Genomic DNA, 24,481 nt, shown 5'->3' with positions numbered 1-24,481 from the left:
CATGTGCGGAGAAGATCAAGAAAGCTGGTGAAGGTTCTGGAAACCAAGACTTATGGGAAGCAGCTGAGGTATCTCCTTTTGTGTAGTCTGGACAAAAGGAAGCTGAGGGGAGACCTCTTTGCTTTCTACAGTTACCTGAAAAAAAAGGTTGTAGTGAGGAGTATCTGTCTCTATTCTCAGACGACAAGTGACAGTACATGAGGAAATGGACTCAAGTTGCATCAAGGAAGGTTTAGATTGGATATCAGAATTGTATTTATGGAGGGGGGTGGTCAAGCATCAGAACAGGCTGCCCAGGGAGGTGGAGGAGTCCCAATACCTGGAGGAATAGAAGAGATGCATGAATGTGACACTAAGGGACATGGTTTAGTGATAGAACTGAGTAGGTCAGGTAGGTAGTTAGACTTGGTGATCTTGAAGATCTTTTCCAACCTAGATTATTCTAAGGGACTAGATTACTTGTAGAATCAAACTGATGCTGTAAATCACCTTCCCTAGAATAAGAGATGGATAAGATGTAGTGGAAATAAAAAATGCAGTTAGTATACTTCTGCATGCTATCAGAAGAGGTATGGAAAACTAGCAGCTTATGCCATTATGGTGATTTCCAAGCTGCAGATATACCAGTCCTGCTAAATGAACAGTTTCCTTCTCAGAAGGGCAGACAAACAGACATGACTGGTACCAATAAATGTAATAAGAAAATTGTGCTTTTCAGAATTACATATTATGCCCAGAAATCTCACTGTCGTGTGTGTTAACTTTCTTATATATTACAAGACCAGTTTTTTTTCCAAGGTAAAAAAGATGTTTATGAGTAACTCAGGACCTTTTCCTACTGTTGCTAAATTGGGAATAAAAGATTAAGATGCACAAAATAAGAAGAAGTGTTAACAAATTCCTCCTTCCATGTTAAAAGGAAGTTCAGAAACTGTCAGGCTGATTCCGTGTAAACCTACTGAATTTATTTTCTCCAAGGATATTCTTAAATCCAGTTCTCCAGATAACCACACTGAACCCAATGAGAGTCTAGCATCTAACTTCACCATGCTGCTTTGAAAGTTCCATCTTACAGCCTTACAAGTGTGCTTTGAACCAATTACTTCAGAGTAAAAACATTCTCATCCTCTACCATTTTAAGAGCTTCAGAAAACTTCCAGCATTGCTGTTCTCAGCAATGAAAAAAGGCATTTAATTTAATAGCTGAGAATGTTGTTGTTACATGTAATATTGTAAGTCACAAGTGTTGCATTTACTACTCAAATAATCACCATGTTCTAAAGCTTGATAGCATGATACACAGAGAGGTAAATGCTGCATATTGAACTCAGTGGAGCTATTTGCATGTTGTGCCAGGTGGAAGAGACATTTCTGCAGTCTTCAGTGGCAAAAAAAAACGTATAGAATCAAAGACCCTTACAGACAGATGACTAACTTTGCTCATCCTGTTATTAGCATTTATTAATACTACTTTGATCGAAAATATTTTATTGGGAGAAAGAAGTAGGTAGAATTATTTAAGGCATTATAGAGATTATAAGCAATAATTTCAATAAAGCTCTGCTGCAGAATCTGATTTTTTTCTTTTTAAGGAAACTTTAAAACATTATTTTGAAGCTAAAATATGTATTCAACATTGGATGAAAATAAAATAAAAATTAAATTATTATTGTCTCTTATAAAGTGTTGGTATTATGAGAAAACAATCACTATTACCTTCTAAAGCGTCAAGTTGAACCTGAAATGTGCTGAATTTTGTCCTCCTTTTTGTTTCAGAGAACATTCAGAACTTCATAGTAAAAAAAAGAATTCTCCAAACAATCTTAGTTTATCACCAATATGTTCAAAATAAATAATATTTGCTCCCCAACATCATCAAAATAATATTATGATATTAACAAATAATATCATAATATTTGCTCCCCAAACTAAATCTCCCTAGTATCTACGGTGTTCAGGATTTCTGTTCAGTACTCTGGATGTTCAGTTTGGGATTTCTGTACCCTACTTGAAATTCTTCATTCCCTCTTTCAGAGCCAATCATTAGTTGAAGGGGGGTTTCGACCCAGAGGATCCTGACTCAAACCCCAAATCTGACTAGCAGGAAAAAGTAAAAGGAGAAAAATAATGGCTTGCTTTTAAATGAATGGGCTATGTTTCTATCACAATTTTTTAATTTGGAAAAGAAAAGCAACTTCACCTGCTTCAAGTTTATTTGTTGTGAAACTCCTTATTAATGAAGGCATTTCTTTTCCTTTCGCTGTACTCCCATATATTATTCTGTGTTTCCCTTCCTTTTCCCACTCTCGTTCTGAAGGAGTGGAAGGGTTGTGATCTCACTTGCCCAGTGTCTCATTAAGACCCCAGACAGACAAAAGAAGGCTGTGCAAAGCCACCCTGACACAAAGCACTTGACGATGAGAATGGCTTTATGTAGTACTTTAATAACATGGATCATTTGATGGGTTTGCTGCAGAGGTTATAGCTCCTATTACATACTCACAAGCCTAAAAACCCACCATTGTCTTTGAAACCCTGATGATAAGTCTCCTCAAGTGTTTTGACATTGTTTGAAACAGACAAGTAAACAATAATGTGCCAGAAGTTGTCTGAAAGAAGCATGCAGATAAAATAAAACCTGTTGCATTATGGGTCAAGTGAGCCCACCCTGCAGACATCATCTTCCATGCCTAGCACAGCCTCTCCACCTTGAAACACTTTACAAGACACCTTAGTAAAAGAACTTCTTCAATCTCTTCATTTAAAAATCGATAACCTTCAAGCTTCCACAGCCTCCTTTGAGACTAAGGTAAATAAAATTGAGGGAAGGCTGGAGGGATTTGAAAAGCAATGGAGTCAATTGAAACTCAAACAACAAAGACAGGAATTCTGTAATAAAAATCACAACAGAGAAAAAAAATGTGTTTAAACATTATTCAGCTCCTGAAAGAAGATTAGAGTCTTTAGAAAAAATCAACAGCGCTGCCATAGTACTTAATGTTCTGAGCATCTCCATGGGAAGTGCCAACACAACTGGAAATTCATGGAAAAATCCTAAGTACAGATAATAAGGAAAAGTTCATTATCTGGTGATAGAGTAGCAAGGGCAGTACATCTGTATGAATGCTGAAGGCTCAAAACATTGCACGAGATGAATATAATAATCATTATATAGAGAACATGATTGAAGCCAGGGTTTGAGCAATGGCCAAAGAATTAGAATAAAAATGGAGATCAGACATCTTACCACTCCATAAACCTTTGGCAAAGAGTTTAGAAGGAAGAAAAAAAATGACCACACTTCAATCTTCTTTCCCACCAGATTGAGATTAGTGCTCAAGAGAAAAAATGCAACACTGCTGGGAAGCAGAAGCAGAACGTTCTTTCATGTAAAAGTGAAAGACAGGCACCAGGAGGATGTTAGATGGCTAAACATATTAGAAAACGTCTCTAATCTCTTTGTTTTATAACTTTTCCAAGGAAGTATACGAGTGTGATAGTTCTTGAGGAGAAAAATAAAGAAGCTATTTGTCCTCTCATCCAGCGTAGAGTATTGGTGGTTTCACTCACATGGTGGTGTAAAGGAATAAATTTACCTAAAATAATGTGAAGGTTAATTTGCATCAATCATTATACAGCTGGTAAGCTCTTACTGGCAAACTAATTTAATTCCTAAACTGCACTTTCAGAAGACCTATTTTTATATTTCGCTTATGGCTGCATTCAACGATTGTTGTTTGGGCTAAGAGCTTTTCCTAATACATCTTGCTATTTCTAATGTGGAAGTTAGTACCTCCACATTACTTATCATCCTCCATCATTATACAGTTACAACACAATAAACAAATAAATGACAAATTCCTGTGATAAGAGATTGCCTGTTACTACTAAGAAACAGAAAGGAAAAGAAAAGGTAAAGGAAATGAAGAACATTATAATTCAGACTCTCAGTTTTAAGGATCACCTTAGGACACCTTCACTTTCATTTGCTGTCATTGGTTCAAGTAAAACCTACATCTTTGATACCCTGGAGTGAAAATGTCCTTGCATGTCTGAGCTTGAAATATTTGTTTCTGCTGAATTGAGATAAGCCAGAATATTGCACCCAAAGGGAATGTATGAAGCATGCATGATAGTGACAGTGCTGACAAAGAAGATTGACTGGAACAATGTATGTCCAGAAGATGTGCTCAAAGATGAAGATTAGCTAACAGGAAATCAGGAGACAAATTGATGTGAAATATAATAAATTTACCTCAAATCATCTGATCAGATGTCAGGGATCTGAGGGCAACAAGAGACCTCACTGCCCATTCTCACCAGAACCACCAGCTGCATGCTACCCATGGGCCTTGGGGACCAGACAAGATCAGGCTAAGTGCCCCAGCCTTGCCTGAGCTTTGGTATAGAAGGCTTATGACAAGAGAACTAACTCGCAACAAAATGTGCTATAAACTGATTTCTTCACCTTCTACCAGAGTGATATGGTTTGTACGGCTGCAGAATTTATATGACCTAAACATAAAGTAGAAACAGATGCAACTGAAAATATTTTGAAGGATAGGAATTAAGACAGCCTGTTTCCATCCCATAAATGTAAATAGTAGCATCTTTTCCAAGTAAAAATTAAAAAAAAAATCAAAGTAAAACTTTCCCTACATTTAAAAAAAATATTCTTAATTTTCTGCACTGAATCTGGAAGTGTATAATTCATACTCTAAAAAGTTTCCAGGAATATAACTTAAATATTGTTAATGATTTTATTGTCTAGCAAATGATTTTACTGTCTAGCACAGGCCCCTGTTTTGAGTTTGCTTGCTTTCAGTTTCTTGACTTATGCATATATGAAGGCTTCTGTGGCTGGTTGGTTTTTGTGGTTCTTTGTTGCAGTGTTTCGTTAACCTTCCTTTATGTATTTTTAATGAATACTACAAATAAGAAATGTGTAAACTCATCCTGAGAAGAGGCTATAATGTCTTCCTGTGCTTTTGATTCACTGCCTCATTTGCAAGATTGCTGCTTATTCACAAATTAATTATGCAATGGCATCTTTAGCTAATAAAGTCTAAACAAAAAACATTTAATCCAATTCATAGTTTTCTCTCAATCAAACCAAGTCTGTCAAACATAATTACATTACACATGCAAAGCAGGAATGAGCCAAGCATGTGCCACACCTGCTTAGCACGTCTTCAGGCAGACGATATACAGTAGAAGAGCAGTTGGTAGCACAGATGGCAAAGAAAAGAAGACTTGTGAAAAATTTAGTTGTGGAGCATGGTTTGGTGCCTTCTACTGTTGGAAAGGGTTAGATAGTGATCTCAGTTTATGTCAAACCCATCTTTCTGGTAACTGTAGACTTGACAACTCTAATTTTGGAGACACAAACCCCACCACAGTGCTTGCTAAAGGAAAAGATCTGCATCTCACAGGGATGCACTGATGGGTTTCAACCACAGCCATAAACTCTGGGAACATGAGTTTTCATTTTTGATTCTGCTAGCATTTATGATCCTAGAGACCACGCTGTATTTTAGGGTGAATGTAAATAACACGTCTGCCCAGCAGCACCATTGTATATCTACATAATGAAGCCTGTTTGGCTTCTTTAATAAGGATAATGATTTTATATATTTCACTACATCAGGTTCACAAAATCAGTAAGGAGCCAGGCATTTCACTTAAGATCACAAAAAGGAAAGATAAGCCGAGCAGTCCTGGGTAGCTTTTCAACTGTGTGGATATGCTTAAATGTTAAGGTTAAATCATATGTATGTTTTAACATATATTGGTAATTATATCAAGAGGTTGAGCTTCTGAAATTTGCTTTATCTAAAGATTTCATGATATCTCCTGCAAAGCCTTTTTTCTTATTACCAAAAAATCCTAACCATCTCATTTACAAAATTAGCATCTTGCAGGATCTGAGACACCCAAACCTAATCATGTCTCATTCTTGGTTTCCTAAAAGATCTAATATCTAGTCTTCAGATTCCTTTGCACACAGAAAAACAAATAAATAAAAAAGTAAACTAACCAAGCAAAATTAAAACAAAGACCCAAAACAAACTTGAAACAAAAACAAAAACAATATGTTCTTATTAAAAAGACTTTTTATCTTGTATCTCAGTTACTGTTAGCTCCTGCTGTGCATATTCTGTATTTTTACTGTACCCAAGTTACACAAGCACAGTGTAAAACTATCACTACATTTATCTGCTTTGACTACATCAACGGGCTCTGAGCACAGAAAGCACAAATGTCTGTATCTTTAAGGTTGTTCATAACTTTCACGGCCCTGCCAAGCTTCAGGCAAACATTTTCACCACCCAGGTTTTCTGTCCCAATAGATGGAGACTACTAAAGGAGATCTTGGGTTAAAGTCACAGAGGATACATCTATGATAGAACTGTAAGGATAAGAGGGCAAGTGGGTTTCACAACCTTTACTAATTTCTACAAAAAAAAATCTCCCATTTGTTTTGCTTATAGTGGTTCCATCCAAGATACCAAATAGTGTAAGATTTAACATGCATTTACACCAACTTATGTGACAGATGAAAGGACAGGAACCCAGTAGTGTTTGCTGCAGCGTCACATTGTGCTGACTGGAGAGGGATGAGAGGGAGCATGGCAGGGAGCTGCCTCTCCATCTCCGAATCCTCAAATTCAGAGAAAAATACAAAGAGTGAGCTTCCTTCACTCTTCCTCAAGTGAGCTAAATGAACAGTTAATTTGGGGCGCTCCGCTTAACACATCTGTCTGTGCAACACTAGCTCCAAGATTTTAGTAACTATAACATAATTTAATAGGAAAATGCGCTTACTAAGAAATTTTTCTAATACATGTCTTAAGATTTGGTTCTAAGTTCACTCTTGGTATCCCTACATCAAAACAAAATGGCTCAAAAATTTACATAATTTTAGGTATTGTACAGAAGAAAGAATGGACCTGTCCTGACTGCAGTGTTTCAAGTATGAAATCCGTTAGAGGATCTCATTCTCCACTGAAGCTTTCCTCATGCTTTCAACTTGTTTTTTACTTACTTGACCAAAATGTTAAAGTATTCATACAGTATTTCCCACAGGTGTAGGTACATTAAATGGAGACTGCAGAATCAACGACTTGGAAAACAGTACTGAAAACAGTACATGTTCAAACAACTTTTGCACTAGTAATTCCCTAGCATGCTAAATTTTTGAATCTATTAGTGCACTTCCAAATTCAAAAATATTCTAGTGCAGAATATTTTGTCTGCTTTTCTCCAAGGATGCTTGACCAGAGGGCTGTTAGCAAGAGGTGGAATACTGTCAGTGGAACTAAAAAGATGATAGTAAATAAATAAATAAATCACTCACAAACCATTTTCAGGGAATGAGTGCAAAAAAAAAAATATTCAGAGGAAAATACAGTGGGATTTAACTTAAAGTTTAAAGCAATTCACAAAGTTTAAATTACCGAGTGAACAACAACTATCTTGGGAGAATCCTTATGGCAGCACAAATCAGAAATAAATCAGCAGAAAGGAGTATGTATGTTTTTCTGAGAAGAGAAATCTCTATGTCATCATTAGTATTAAAAATAAAAATAAAAATAAATTAATCTTACTATCCTATTCAGAAAGCATATCTCTTCCAGAGCTTCTGCTCATCTGAAAGATACCAAGATGAACCAGTGAGGAAAGCTATAAAACCAGAATCCCAAACGAATAAATAAAAAGGCCATCTTCTGTTTCAGAAATCAGCAGTCCCATAACACATTGCTCTATAAATTTCTTCCCCACAGACTGGAAAGAGAATGTTCTTGACTAACAGATCTTTCTTGCTGAAATATCACCTGGGAGGTATAGTACTCACTGGCAGGCTTGCACCATCTGCTTACTGAGACTCTAGTAAAGTAGGCAGCGTGTTTCATGTTTGCATAGCACTGATTTAAAGGAAATTGTGTCTGTTTTTATTTTGTCACAGAGGGACATTTATATAAAGCCTAAGTTTACACCAAATTATTGTCTTAACTGTGCACTATTCCAAATGAAGCTTAGCAAACATTTTCCCAAATCCCCGCCTCCCCCAGTATTCATATTTCAGTCTTTACCAGATCAGAGCCAGTGAAGAATCAATAAGTAAATTTTAACACTTTGTGGTTGGTCACTGATTACACTGAGAGCTGTTTGAAGGGTTGCCACAGGGCTGCAGTTTAGACACTAATTCCCCCCTTCTCCCCCCATTTCCAAGTACCATGGTCCTGAATTTTTTGGGCATTTCTACTGGGTACAATGGAGCACAGTAAAGACAGCACCAAAACATGACCATTTAGAACAAGAAGCTGCATGAATATGGAGCTTTACATCAAGCAAGGACTTAATAGTTTCCCCGAGAAAAGATGATTAGCATGGGGTGCAATGGTGCTATGCTGAAGCTGTATTGCTGTAAGAATCTAAAGGATATTGGTGCATCTTGCTGCAGTGAACCAGTGTAGTGCTAACGAACCTGAAAGCACCATGGATAGCATTTCACAGCACTGTACTGTCAGCAGATGTAGCCATTGCAGTCGGCTATGCTGTGCTTTTGCTGAGGATGCAGCAAAGAGTCAAATTAATTAAAAAAATAAACACAATTTACTTGCTCTTCAGCCAGCACTATTCATAACTACACTGGAAAGACTTTTAGATTATTACCACCTATGGACAGAAGGGTAAGAAATTCTCAAGTTTTAAAGTGAAAAAAAAGACCTTTACTATCTCAACCTTTGGATTTCACAGAGGATTTGTTTTTTTCCCCTATCAGATATAGATACCATCTATTACTAAGTGGTGTGATCATTCATCTTTTATTATTTTCACCTAAAAATATGAAGTACTAAAGTAATAGACAATTATTCATTCTCTTACCTTTAATGCCACAATTTAAATAAAAATGCTTAAGATAAAATGTATGAGATGTAGCATATCCAAATTTGTCATATCTTCTCTTCTTGTGGCAACTGTCACAACACTTTTGTTTCACTTGAAAGGTAGATTCTGTAAAATTTTGAACTTTCATCAAAAAGAGTTAAGTCACAAAGAACAAGAAAATATACACATATGCTTAATAATAATAATAAACACTAGAAACATACAGCAAGCAAAATATCTTCATGGTTATTTTTCACTGATCTTTGTACCTATATAATGTTTTTTTGGATGTTTGAATGTCTGAAACTGGCTATGAAGTCATCCTTTACTGCACAAACTAATGTTGCAAATATTTATGTATAATTTAATCTAAGCATACAGCCCCAGTGGTGATGTTTACATGCACAACCGTAATCATATATATACATATCTATCAGACAAGTATCTCTTCAATTTCAGAACTGATTTTTAATAATTAATATTTTTATTTGGAAATAAGATTGTTGGAATATGACTCCTTAAAAATTGTTCTACTTTATAGCCAAGAAAATGGTCCAGATTAGATAGATAGATAGATAAATAAAGATGGAACAGATTGCAGTGAAACATGGAACTGGGTATCCAAAGCATTTTGGTTCTCTTAATGTTTAACATTATTCTAGTGAAAGGGATTTTTTTCAGCTCTTCAGGTCAAAATACAGCCAAAAGCAACTTCCATTAGAGCAACATAACAATGTAACCTAAACCTCCAAGTAAAGCATGAAATGGGTTTTTGCCTGGTCCCACCAAGAACTAATGTCAGTGAGCTCACTGTTGTTCATGTCCTAGTCATCTTTTAACCTCAAGCAGACTAGGCTCTTTCATGCATTATTGAAAGACAGCTTTCCCCTGCATAATCTGGCAGCTCTGCAACAATGTAAATAAAAACTTGCATGTGTCTACGTCCTGCTGATGCTCCATGGATTGAAAATGTCTAATTGTACAAGTATAGAATTTTAATAAATATTGATTTTATCCCTGTCCTGAAGAGGATTCTGAATCTTGTCAAACCAGAGTAAACACAGGTACATGTAAATGCAGGCCATGCCAGGGGAGAGGATAAAGAAAAGCATTTTGCCATTCCTTAAAGCTACACAAAGTGTTTTTTTTGAAACAGCTTTGTCAGTTAGGATTTGTGTGCTACATTTCTAAGATACAAATACAGGCCTGCAAAATTGCTTAATAACCTTGTATGTAAAAGGACAGCTGAAAAAAATATTTGTACTCAGGATTACGGCCAGCGTTTATCTGGGCAAACGTATCTACAGGAAAGACTAGAGTAATGATACCATACTCAGCAAACCACTACAAAAACAAGACAAAAGAACTGCATAAATATGTCTATATAGCTTCCATCACAGCAATGAGAATGTAAAGACAAATACAACTTGCTGCGAAACTTGGCATCTGTTGACTAAGGAAGAAAGACTGTGCAGACAGATACTACCCTAACGCCATTGGAAGACCATGCCTCTGAAATCATTTGCATTGACATACAGAAGTTCATCCAGCCAACAAAGTAGCATCTTTCAGGTTTGGCAGCCCACCAAAAGCAAAACTGGATGTTATTATCATCTTATCTATGATCTTTTCAGCTTGGTCTATGGAAGATCTACTTGGGAAGCTGATCTGGCACAGGAAAGGATTCTAGGGTCTTAGATAAACCTTACTTATTAAAGATTTCAGTGGTGCTTTGAGTATCAGAAATTAAGGAAGAAGGTAATGGCAACTGGGCTAAACTGATGGACTAGCAATCAGAAAACAGAAGTATTAGTTTACCATCAGATGCAGTGGAAGTCAAAAGCCTTTTCTTTTTGACCAATAAATAGTCCAAGTTACAGATTGTTGCTCAGGATTTTCTGGAGAAATAGAAAAGTAATAAAGGAAAATTAGCATATACTTTGAAATGTAAACTATTTGAAAGAGTGACAAGAAAGTATAAGCTGGTAAAAAAAAAAAAAAAAGTACCCATATACAATTTAGTTATACTGAATTTTTTTATTTTTTATTTTTAAATCACTTCAAGTATTAAGCATTAACTGAATTCCTATATTCAAAGTTTTGTATGTTTTACTCTCAACTTTTTTTTTTTTCCATCTGTAATTCTGAATTGGTTTTAAAGGGAAGGTAAAAAGTCAAAATTCCCATGGAAGTAAAATGGAGCCGCAAGAGGTATTAGTAATCACCCCTTTTTTATTTTTCTTTTAAAGTAATGAGCCAAAATTGCTTTTTAGCCAAGAACTATGCACAGAGAAGAAATGTTTCTTTCTGCTGAAGTTACAAGACAAAGATGCAAAAGACCTAGGTTGTACAAGAAGTCATAAAGGACTGGTTTTTAATGACTATGAGGGTGAGCACACAGTGATAAAATGTAATGTAAAACGCCTGTGTATTCCCAAAAACAAGCCAAAGGAAGTAGGGGTCTACAGAGGATGGTGTCATTGCAAATAGGAGGCAGCAGATGGTTATGAGTGGGCCTTGAATCCCACAGATGTGAGTCAAAGTGGTGATTGTACAGCCTGCCTCAAGTCCATATCACAAAGAGATAAAATGCCCACCAAAAGATGAGGCTGTTAAACACCCTCTTTTGTTTAAAATTAAAAAAAAAAAAATAATGTTTGGCATGAAGCTGTCTTAGTGCTTTGAGTTTTCCGACTCAGATGAATGCCAAAGGCCTTCTGCGTCTGTGTCATATCCTTATGTCAGCAAATGACTGGCAATTTCTGCATAGCCTGACAAACATTTGAAAAAGCACAGTGTGAAAATGCATTTCAAATGTCTCCTCCAAATTTTTATTACCAGACCTGAAAATAAAACAGCTCCAATGGCACCAACTACAGAAAAATAAAATGAACCAAAGTTACCACTCGCCCAGACTGGTGATGATTGCAGCTCCTCTCCCTCATCACAGCTCTGCAGCTGTTTGTTGTCAGAGTGGAAAGTACAAGCCCTGGCATTTCTCCTCTCTGCCGTACTCTGGATGGCTGCTCAGCACATCGAGGTAATTGACTCATCTTGGCTCAGTCATAACCTCAATCAGCTGGACCATCTCATTTTCCCCACAGCCAAGGAATCCTGCTGTTCGTAATATCAGGGCAGCAGCCAACCTGTTTTCAGAGGGAACCTTATTGCAGAACATCCTTCTGTATCCCTGGGAATTAGCTGGAAGTTTATATGTTTCTTTTGAAAGAGAATACTTTCTCCAAGAAGGGAAAAAAGGCCTTTTTTTTTTTTTTTTTTTTTTCCAGAAGGAAAATCTCCAAACAAAAAATCCAAATCCCAAAACAACAACACTGGGAGCAAGTAAAAGGTAAAAACATTCTGTGTTTGACTTGAGCCTCACACTTAGTGAATTCACAATCAAAATATTTCTGGTCTGGACTTTTACACCCACTGCAGGTTACTTTCATCTCACTGCAGAGTTGCAAACCAGAAATCTCTGGTTTAGATATTCACAGATTTCAGGGTATCTAAATTGACAATACCCATGTCAATATAAGTGACAGTCTTTGTCTTGCCTCTCTGGAAAAGTACCACCACTCCCTTTTCTTTGTCAAAAAGCTTCTTCACCACTGAGGAAGAGCACTAAAAGATTTCTTCCAATTTAAAGAACAATATAAGTTAAAGACAAGGTTTTCCTTTGATGCTTCAGACCTCATTCTACCACTTGCAAAGGCTTTCCTGTGCCGTTACAGATGTGAATCAGTCCATGAAGTCTACTGTTGTAATGCCACTGTTGCGATGGTTACTATTAACAGGAGACATAAGAATGGTCCCAGTATGTGTTGGTAGTATCAGCAGAACTTCCTCTAACTCTCCAACTAACCCAGAAGTTCCAATGAAGGTGAAGATAAAAGGTTTTCCAAAGCAATTCCTGCCCTTTCCATGGCATTTCTTCTGTGGTTTTGACATCAGTAATAAAGGCAAGGCAGAGCAGAAGGGCATTTTGGTTCAACCAGCTCCTGCCAAGGGCTGAGCTTCCAGGAGGGAGCAAAGTTCTTTTTTGCATGTAGAGCAAAGGCCTGTGCTCTGTGCTTTTCATTTCTCTGGCAGAAACTGGTGCCCATGAGGTATTTCTTTCCTGAGCAGACTGGGTATGTCCTTTCCCTTCCCACAGCTCCTTGGGCAAGCATCTGTTATGCATCAGCATATCTTATCTTCAGCACCCAAAGTTCCCTGTCATGCACTGACTAAATGCTGCAGAGGCAGGTCATCACACCCAAGCATCACCTTGCCTGCCCAGGAGAGTCTCACAGCCCCACACACCTGGCCCTAGTTTGGCATGCTGAGAGCAGAGCCTACTGAACTGACATCTTGTCACAACACGCACTGCCAAAACATTTCAGTCAAGCTCCAGTATTTTCTATTACACTGGCATAAATAATTACAACTCAGAGAAGAAAAGCAGCTTTTTAGCTGGTGCATTAAAGAAAGGAAAATAATATTTTCCTCCAGAGCATTAAGCTTGGAGAAGATTATCTGTCCCCTCTAACACTAGCTTTTATTTTTTTCAGAACAGAGAAAAAGGAGAAACTGCTGATGCTTTAGCAGACTGTGGTGCTCCTCACAAGCTCTGGCCCTCCAGAATTGCTTCCATTGTCCTTCATGTAAATGCAGTACATTTCCCACACTTTTCTGATTTGCTTCTGGTATTTTAAACTAGTCTGAACAAAGTTTTGTGGATGTAGCTGTTGGTGGTGGTACTGTTCCTGACCCTTTTCACCTTCCCTTTTCTCACTTGTTTTCAGCTTGCAAAAATCCCTATCCTTTATGCTCATCCCTCTGCAAAAGTATTACTTTCTAACTGAGTCCATCTGAAATCAGGGCAAGGAGATACATGAATTCAGACTTTCTCTATTCTTGAAAAATTTCTTTTTTTCTCTTCACTTCCCTGACTCTGCAATAGCTCATCTGCTGTTTTTTTTTTTTTTTTTTTTTTCTTCCAGTCTTCCTCTCTCATACGAATCCCAGAAGATGAAGATAGCTTCCATAAAAATTGACATCACACTAGTAAAATTTAGCTTCTGAAAATATTTTGTGGTGTGCTAAATTTATCCTTTGGTTTGAAGTACCTCAGTTGTTATTGCAACACATAAGTCGCAATTGTAAGTCACCTATGCAACATGATATGAATGTACAGCTTTACCAGCAATGATTTCTCTAGTTATGGGAATCAAGTTCTGGAACCAGGCGTGCAAAGCGCCCAGTAAGAGATACCAAAAGCTTGCAACAGGATTATCATTGATACCAAGTAGTAGCATTGTTCGGCAACACACGGCATTTCCCTCTGAGGCACCTCACACTTTATCACAGAAAATGCTCACTAAATGATGATTGCTTTCACTTCAGCTCTGCTAGGGAATCTAACTGGGGAAAAATAAATTACTGGAATACTTCTAATTTTTGTTTGTTTGTTTGTTTTTGATGGAAAAACACTTCACATGTAAAAATCAAAATATTTTGCAGAAATGTGTTGACTTTTTTTTTTTTTTAGGAACTGGGCAGATTTTCAGAAGAAACCTATCTGTTGTACTGTCAGCCTCACTGTTTGTTAAGCCCAACAGCTGTCTACCTGGTGGCCTTCCAGTGTCCAGCTACTGCGTATCCCAAACCCAGTATGTAGGGATCAAAAAATATTGTACTCCTTATCCATAAGGCAAGAAAAAGCACTGTTCCATGTTTAAACCTGTTGGGCATATAAGACACCGAGACATTTCTTGCCCTCCTCCAGGAAGCTCCTTATGTAGCTTTGCTGAGAAGCATACAGGTTACACAGCAAGGGACTGCAGCATGAAGTTAAGCTGCAAAAGGGATGTGAACACAAATTACCGTTAACAGCCAGCAGCAATTACCTATGTGTTACAGCTTGCATATATACATGAAAATTCATACTCAAAATATATACCAATATGCATGCATATAAGTTTGGGAAACACATTTCATCCTCTCTCACATAACAGGAGGTATTTTTGGTGCAGTTTTCTGAAAACTAGGCAAAGGGTGTAAAGTAAAGAAGCTACAGAAGTTGGCATTATTTCCACTTAATCAGTAAGAAATCATTACAGCTTTGCTATGAAAATGAAACAACTCTAGTCATACAAGATACATCATGACACAGAAAAATTAGAAAACACTCTGAGCTCTGCACAGCAAGATTTGTAAGCCTGCCAGCAGAATCACAAACTCGCACAGCTCTAATTTGTCTAGGAAAAAAAGGGGTGTTTAATTGCTGTGCATAATAAACACACAGACGTCAGAGAGCAGCCATGGATAACATGCACAAGTAGATTCCAGCTGTATCGCTAAGGAAATATAAAAGTGATTTATTTTATATCTCGATGCTAAGTCCAATAAATCACATTAAAATAAAATGACCAAATTTCCCTAAGTGCTCAGCACTCAGCAGCTCTTGCTGGCCTCACTACCGAGCTCTCTTGGAAATGCATTCATTTCATTTAGGTATCTGCAGGGTATGGTGCCATGCAGCTTTACCTGAGCTGTGATGGGCTCTGCAAGCAATAGCTTTTTAGCACGTTCAATTAGCCCATACAAAGCTGAGCACTAATGTAGTCCTCATGCTCCTAGCACCTGAACTAGTTTATTGAGAGCTAACTGGTCAGTCTTCTCTCTGCTCCATGTGCAAATCCTCCAAGCATCAGATGATTGCTTTCAAAAGCCTGTCCGGTTTGCATTGCTTAATTATAGCCTCTAGGGGCTAGCCCTTGTATAAATATCTAGTCAGAAATTCATCTTTGTTCTGCTTCTAGCTACAGCCTGTAAAGATCACCAGATGCCTGATGTGTACATGAATTGGATTAGTACAACATTATGTTTATATCTCGGAGTTTATTTCTTTTCACCAAAGAGTGAGTTGAGAGAATACAATGGAGCCAACATACCAGAAAGGATATGAAGTACCATAAATTTTGGTATGGAAAGGTCACTAATTAACCTGCAACTAGCCTAACGTCAATATTCGTATTCTCTTCTCAAGATATTTTTTTTATTGGTAGCTGGAGAGGAAAAGACATGTTCATGAAAACAAGGGAGGCAAGGAAGAATTTTTCTTTAGCTGGGGTGCTCTCCAAGTCACAATTTAGCCCACTGCAACTGTCTGCCTCAGTGAAATCCTTAGGGTATCTTGTATGCAAAGCAAGTTACTATCTACTTTGCAAGCAATTTGGGTTCTTTTTTTTTTTTTTTTTTTTTCCTATTCATTTAACCTTACTTGTCTGAAGTTGTCTAAGACTTTATTGACTTTAATTCAGAACTTACAAATCTTGTCAAAGTGTTGATATTTTGTCCTTGACAAAGACAAATTTTAATTTAATAATCAGTTCTTTTTTACCTTGCCTTCTCTGCTATATCAGCTTTAAGACAAAAACAAAAAGTATTCATTTCCATACTGAGATCACAAATCACTATCAATGTCTTGAGCAGTAGATGACAAACCACTGTTACGGAGTTTTATTTGAAGCTTTAGACACCTCTGGATTTATCACTTGTCACAGAAATCTGCACATTCTCACTATCTGCAAATACCCTGTCTTTACTTCAGAGGATTTTTACAGTAAAGTCAACACAAAAATTCTGTCTGAAATTCCCATAAAAGTAATAGGGCAATCAATAAAGTTGAATTTCATGTGATTTTTTTTTTTTTTTTTGTATATACTTCTTTAAAGAGTAGGATTTAAGTGAGAATTGGACCAGTGTTTACCTGATTCAGGAAATATATTGCTGACTTTCAAGGTCTCTTGAAAAAAATATTTATAAATTAGGCAAGAACTATGTGCTTGAAATTAATAGCAGAGATAAGAATCTGGCTTGCTTTCCCATCCTCACCCTCTGCTGTTGGTATACATGTAACACGCTTAAGATCTTCCAAGTCCTTCAGAATTTACATCATTCTAAACAAGAACAACACCAGAAAATCATGGTAGATCATGGTAGACTGTTCACTTTTTCATTTTAATGTTGGAGGGTCTTCAGTTTGAATAAAAATTGTGCACAACATTGAGGGCATTTTTTTCCATGTTCACAGTACTGGTAAAAAAGATTTACCTGAATATGAAGAAGATATTGCCACAACAAATAGAGATAATAAATAAATTCATCCTTTGTTCTAGTGGAAGGTGCACAGTTGGAGAAAAGAGAGACTTGGGACTCAGGATTATTTAGTGCAGGGAACTGTTCAGCCATCTGTCCATGAACAGATAGCATCCTCTCCCATTAGTGCTGAAATCATCTCTTTGCAACATCTTGCTAGATCAAGGTTGATAATGAAAAACTGACTGAAAGAATGGGATATAAAAGTCATGTTGAAGAAAGACATTAAAAGAAAACTTTAATAGAGAAGACAGAGGAGAGAATATTATGATGCTAAGAATATAAAGAAAAACAGTGCCCCCCAGAACTCTGGCATACTCAGAGAGGGAAAACATATTCATATTAACTGTACAGATGGAAAATTCTCTTTGAACACCACAGAAAAAGTACACCAACTCAAACCAGTTAGCCAACAGGTAAAATATTCAACGAATGTTAAATGAAAACATATTTAAGTATTTTGAAGAGTTATCAAAGTGTACATAATAACAGCTAGTAAGAAAAGCTGAGTAAATCATTTGCCAGAATCACTCATTTAAAAACAAACAAACAAACAACTTTCAGATAGTTGACAGCTTTTATAGTTGTCACATATGGCTAAGAAAAGGCATAAGTTTTGAACTACTTCGAAGCATACAAAAAAGTATATATATAACTCTATGCTTAAACAGGTGTTAAACTGCCTCAAGAAATAAGAAATATAAAGAATACATGTAATTTTTTTGAATGAGATCTTTTTGAAACTTGGAACTTAACATTTCTCTGGGAATTGAAAGGTACTTGAAGCATTAGGGTGAGAAGATTCAGGCATTCAAAGTGTGAAGCCTGTGTTTAAGCTCATAACCTATGATTCAACTACAACCTTCTATCTACCTGCCACTGTTTATATGACAAATAAATCAGTGTTATGGGATTTACATAATTGATCTGTATATAAGCAGCAAGTTAAAATAAAATGTTGAACTTCCTTTGTCAGAAATGAGAAAATATACACTTCCATTTTGCATCTTAGTGAGCAAACAGATTTAAAGCTTGCATCTCAGAGTATGTATGAATCACATCAGGTTGTGCGGTCAAATACATAAAGGCCTAGAAGTCTCCTAATGACTTTACAAGTCATCTTAAAGCCATTCAATTTAGATAACCTTTTCAGAATAATGGATTCTAAAGCTGCAGTTCAGCACAAATCTGGCAATTTTACTGTATAGCACATCCACATCTTTGAGAAATGATCAAGGAAAGATTAAACCACTTCACAATAGGATAAACTATTGCTTCAACTTGCAGTTTTAAGTGAAGCACTATCAAGATCATCTTGAAGAACACTGCTTTAATATTTAGATTCTCTAGCACCCAGAATGCTGTTTTAGGTTTATCAGATTTGCCATAAGAGAGAGAAGGAAGATTTACTAAGTCAATATTGCTTGCTAAACTACATTTCTCAGGCTGACTTACAAGCACATTATGCTTTATAAATTAAACTGGACTGTCAAGATAAATGCATAGGCAATACAATGCCATTTGTAAGTAAATGCCTCTTTATGTTTAAACAGGTTCTTATAGACCAAAACGCCGAATCTCTTTTTTCCTAACAACTTTATAAATCTAGAAGCCAAAGGAATAAAATGAAAAGGAAATGGGCCATAGGCCTGTGTGAAGGATTGATGACTCAGATAGTACTAAGTATATCAGAAATTATTATTATTTTTCTTGTCTTTGGTTGGCTTTCTTCTAATCATCCTGGGGAGATGGGAGTGGAGGTGAGAGAGGAGGGGAATAAAAGAAACAGCAATTTTAACTTTTTAATCCTCGTTCTAGAAAGACTGCTTTATTTACCTACATGTCATGAGACAGATAGTACTAACTCAGCAAATTACTTGTTCTGCTGGATATGCTGTACATACTGCGGTTCACCCTGCCACTTACAGTAAAGTGACACCCTATTGTAGTTGCAGAATGACTACAGATTAAAATTGCAGAAACAGTCACTAATTATCACTCCTGAGAAGGGAACATCAGTTTGTAAACTACATAGTAATAATCTGCTACCCTGGTCCCAAAAGCCTGTGATCCATCTATTTAGTGAAATAGAAAGCCCATAAATATACAGCAGGAATGCATCAGCAAAAAAGATACCTCAAATCCTGCAGCCCTTTGTGAGGCTGGACTGTATCAGTTCCACTGCAGGCTGGTCTTTGCCTGGATTATAGGGAGAAATTTTTAATTTCTTTCTTAATTTACCAAATTAATATCTGAAATAGTTATTTCTGTCGTTCTGTCATTTTGTTTTAACATGCTGTAGCTATTTCAGTGGGCAAGCAAAAATAAGCATCTTTGCAGCTGTAAAAACCATGAAAAGCAGTGCAAAGTGAAGCCAGACAAGCATACGTGATTTCAAATTCCATTTTCAAAGATGGTAGACTGCTATAGAGCTAATGATTCCTTCTCTGGCATTTAGCACCATTCAGGAACATATACCCACAGCTTGTTTACAGTCTCTGTGGAAGAAACAAAAAGATATACATAAGCATTTATAACGACACACTGTTTTATGCTTTGAAAGTCGATACAGATTCACAGTTTGCAGTGCATAACTCATTAGCTGTAGGCTGGTACAGCACATCCTACATTATGAAGCACTAACAATACAAGCTATGGAAGCTGTGAAAGGAAACATTAACTCATATACAAGTCTGTCTTCCCAGCTCTGGAGCCCTCGAATACGATGCTGTCACATAAACAGAGCAAAACTTCCTTGGTTGCTCTAAGGGCAGCTCTTCAGAAATCCTATAGGGTAAGTTATTTAATTAATACATCAAAGCTAAATCTGTAAAGCCTTAAATCCTAATCAAAAGATTTTGCTTACAAGGAACCCCACACACAACAGATGCACCCTGGGCAAACTGTAAACTTTTAATATCGAAGTAGCCAGATGAAGTGAAGGTTTACGCCTGCCAAATGAACTGCCTGTTGTATGGCTGCCAAGGACAGATGGGAATTTCAAGATACAACTATGGCTTAAAAACTGCATTGGGTTTACACGTCCAGGGGTGGTGGAACCTGTGTGCAACGAGAGGCCGGGCTGCCCCATGCTGGACACAGCTGGTCCAAGATGGCTCCAGGCCCACTGCAGCGCACACCATGTGAATAACATTCCTGTTTAACTGCACAGTTTAAATGAAGTGTCTTTGCACTGGTCTCTCCACCCTCATGTTTTTATAAGTTTTGTCCAGAAGGGAGTACAGATTAAAAAATAGGAAACCCCGGTCTGTGTGAAGGTGTGAAATAGAAGGTAGCCTGGATGGTTTTACTCAAAATACTACAAGAAAAGTGAAACAGAAAGGTCTCACATTTCCAAAACCCATGCTTTTCCTGACTCCATAACAGTTTCCAGTCAACAGTCAGCTTCAAAGATTCCAAGAGAAGTTAGTGCAATTTAGTGAAAAGTGGAGGATGTTGGTAGGCCCTTGGGAAACAATTGTAAATGTCACTATCAAGCGAGGCCTAGACAGAAATAAGTTATTGCTTATAATAAATTATTAGTTATTACAGTAAGACTGAGGATTTAGAATAAATATTTTTTTCCGGACATATTCCAGACTTATCTTCTAATCAGATTGTCTTGACTGAGGACCTATCTGCAGAGGTTAGTTTTCAGAGTGGAAATGTTATCATGATTATACACAGGGATGCATGGAGAACACTGACCAAGAACTGGAAAAGTAAGAAACACATGTCTATGTCCTTATTTTTTTATTTTTTTTTACCTTCTCATGTTTGTTGAGAAAAATTTGGCCTGCCCTAATTCTTCAGCACAAATACTCTTAGTCCTTCGGCAAGTAAAACACAAATGTAAGTGCTTCCAATGACTATCACACTAAATTAAATTCTGAGTGTACACAGAGTGTTGTTTATCACCCCCAGATGCCGGGTGATGATTCACTGGAGGAGAGCAGGAAAAATAATGCAATCTTTCCACAGAACAACCTAGTGGGGCACAGGACTAGAATCAGAGCTGCAGAACCCAGCAATCTGCCTCTGCCTGACACATCTGGTGCAAGGGATGCACTGCCACCATAAAACAGCACACCGTACTGCAGCCTGGCAACTCTTGCTGTGGAAGGGTTTTGCTGCTTTGCTCAACAAAAATCTTCCAGCAGGTATTTAGAAAATGGCAGTAGTAGTCAACTAACTAGATAGAGAAGCCAACTAGATAAGCAATCCAGGACCAAAATAAAAAGACACGCAATCAAATTGGTGGTTTCACTTGAAGAGGTGCTAATTTGAAAATCAACTACAGTGAGTTTATTGTAATAGTCAGCTGTAATTGAGAATGGAATTTGGCTGTTATAACCAAAATAACATTAAGAAACAAGAAAACATGAAAGCAGTTCAGTATTACAGACAAATTGACATTATATAGTTTAGAAAACTACCAGAGATGGGCTTAAAGCCATTAAATTTATATGTTTTAGGCTTATGTTCTCCTTCATTTCCCCCCTCCCCAAATGGCAGTGGGAAAATACACATAATATGGCTGATATTTTCTGAAATGTTGTCTCTCTTCTAAATAAATGCTTTGACCCAACATTGGATGAACTGCAGACCCCTAAGTTAAGTACTTAGGTCTTACTGTCCAATTCTAAGGGAAAATTGTAATGCAAACGTTCTGATTTCTGTTGGAACAGAATAGCCATATATAGTAACTCTACAGTATAGTTTGTGCCTATGAGAAGACACATATTTCTTTCTGCCCCATCAATTAAGTATTTGATCTCCTTTAAGAAAGAGAGGAAAAAATCCTTACTAGAACAAGTGCTCAGACGGAACTGAATGTTTTTGTTGTTATTGCATGGACTATATGGACATTCCCCAAATTTCTATTAAATGCCTCTAAGAATAGATTTGTTTTTAATTTGTCATTTTGGACAATTCCTCAGGAAATTCAACTTTTTCCTACTGTTTTTGTTTCACTTTATGCACTTGTTATGATACTCAATGAATATAAGACATTTCTGAATCTGCTCAGTCTAATTGTGTTTAGATTTCAGTCTGTTTTAATCAAGGCATTTTCACCCAGTACATAAATCCCTCAGTAGCAGTTCTAGTTAGGAAGAGAGGAGATGAGTAGTCCCTTCATACAAGGCTACTTTCATAATGATCTGTGGAGATGTCGCTTTTCATCTACTGCCCTTTGATAAGAAAGCACAGAGATTTCCCACTCAGCTGATTAAAACTGAGTGACTGCATAATCTTATAATAATCTCATCTATTACTCAAACAAAATGGTTACCTACGGCATCGTAGTGGCTAATAAGAAAAAGGGGCTCCTTTTCGTGTTGAGGTTTTGTAAATTCTCTGCTCTACCATATTTAGTTCATGGTTAACTTATGCAAGATCATGTCTCTGCCTTCATGTTTTTCAGAAGGTAGTAACACCACCCAATCAGTGGGAAACATTTTAAACTGTCCACAGTTGACACTGCAATTTGGTAAACATAAAACAGGACTTAAAATCACTACGATACTTTAGGTAGCTACAGGTAGTCTGTCTTATACTGCATTGCTTCCAGAAGCCTATAGAAAAACCTGAAGAGCATTTTCTAAAGACACCATGGTATCATTTTCTTGTGATTTAATTATCCCACAGAAGTAACTAGGAAATTGCACAGGGCAGAATATAAGTCAACAAGAGGTAGGACATGGGGATCATAGAATTGTAGAATACCCTAAGCTGGAAGGAACCCACAAGGGGATCTACACAGCATAGCAACGAGACCTATTGCTGCAATTTTCCTCAATGGTCAGGATGGTATCTTGGTTTTCTGGTAGAACATGGGCCATATCAGCCTATTGACATGGTTCTGTTGATAAACAGAAGATGAAACTTTTTTTTCCCCCATGGGAAAGTCTTTCTATTTCCAGACAAAATCACAGGAGAGGGATACCTCTTTTTCCCTTCTGAGTAATCTTTTATCATCCAGAGTAAAGAAAACTACCTTTCAGCAATCTTGCCACAAATCTTTTATTAGCTGCCCTTTCCTGATTTTGTAATGTGCCATACCCTAGTGCAATAGCCAAGGTAAGAGCTGCCAGCTTAGAGAAACCAAACTGCAAGGGTCACACCCAGAAAGACCTATTTATCTGCAGTCTGTTACAAATCTCATCCTGGGATGAAATATTTGTTCCCTGGGAATTCCACTTTACCTCGTACCTGTGGCTGGAGCTACTACAAATTTTACCTGCTGATTGTAAGACAGAATTGCCATTCTTCCCTTGCAAAAATTTTGAATTAGCCCAGGAGTTAGTATAGCCACTGTCAATGAGGAAAGACATTGACCTCACTTACAAGCAGGCGTTCCCAGTGGCAAGGACTGCTTTGAAACTCAATTTGTGTTGCAAGGTAGTACAAGAAACATTATGTTTGTAGCATAGTAAATAAATCATGGAAATATTTGGCAAGCAGTCTGGAATCAGATCAGAATTATCAATTTGCTATTTGTAAGGATTGGGTTTCTGACTTAGAACAAAATGTAAACAATGACTTTCTTAATTGTGGTCCCCTCACTTGTCAGCCAATTTTCAAACATCTAAGCCTAAAAGGAATGAGATATTCTTGTCTCTTGGCATGTATAGGTGGCCAGAGAAAAGAAAGTCTTTTGCATCAATGTATCTGGAGTTCTCTAATTCCTATAAGTACCTGAGATTCCTGTCTTCAATATTCTGATAACTTTCATAAAGTTTTGAAAGTGAAAATTAATGATGTCATAGTGTTATTATTCATGCTAATAGTAGAGTTTCCAGCAATACAGAAATTGTAATTTTAAGCCACTGTCTCCATAACACACCTAGAAATTGGGAGAATCCTTTTTTCCACTTTGTATTGTATTAGATAGCAGAATAGCTGGAGATAGGAGGAAACTTGGCCTTATCCTGTCCAATTAGTTTTGCCATTAAGTGCTGCAGATACAGAGAGAAAGCTCCACTGATAACAAATGTTTTGTATTCATATGAAATGTGGGAATATCAGAGCTCCCAGTAATATTTCTACAGTGGCCTTTATATCTTATTAGATTTGCTCATGTAACAAAAAGTATTTTTTAAAGTCCATATCTAAAAAGTGATGCTGTTCAAGAGAACATTTCAGCTATATATATACACCACACTGCAATTCAGAGATGTAGATTTCTGATTCTTATGACAGAATTATCTAACACAGATGCTGAGATGGCAGTTTTACTTTCTGTTAAACTATAAGCCATCTCAAAAGGGCAAAAAATACATAATTCTTGATTAAGTTGAAACTGCTAAACAGTTTTTAACTGTCCAGTTAATAGAAGTAGAAATAGAATCTATAAAGAAAAAGCTATAAAACTTCACTGTGCATCTCATAGGTGGGTACTTTCCAACAGGAATCTAAGGTATCTTCCTAGAGTGGCTTCAGT

At 37.0% G+C, this 24,481-nt stretch overlaps 1 long non-coding RNA gene across 1 annotated transcript in view; it reads left to right on the top strand.

Annotated features, from left to right (window-relative positions):
* LOC137864886 (uncharacterized) overlaps positions 1 to 20,721 on the top strand; it is a 43,564-nt gene extending 22,843 nt beyond the window's left edge. Inside the window, exons 3-5 of the long non-coding RNA XR_011101678.1 lie at positions 11,734 to 11,932; positions 12,180 to 12,241; positions 14,426 to 20,721. This is a non-coding gene — a long non-coding RNA (uncharacterized lncRNA). The remainder of the gene's footprint in view (positions 1 to 11,733; positions 11,933 to 12,179; positions 12,242 to 14,425) is intronic.
* The last annotated feature ends 3,760 nt before the right edge of the window (positions 20,722 to 24,481 follow it).

This window comes from Anas acuta, chromosome 15 (assembly GCF_963932015.1).
Source record: "Anas acuta chromosome 15, bAnaAcu1.1, whole genome shotgun sequence".
Lineage (NCBI taxonomy): Eukaryota > Metazoa > Chordata > Aves > Anseriformes > Anatidae > Anas > Anas acuta.
This window is presented reverse-complemented; position numbering and strand designations above follow the sequence as displayed.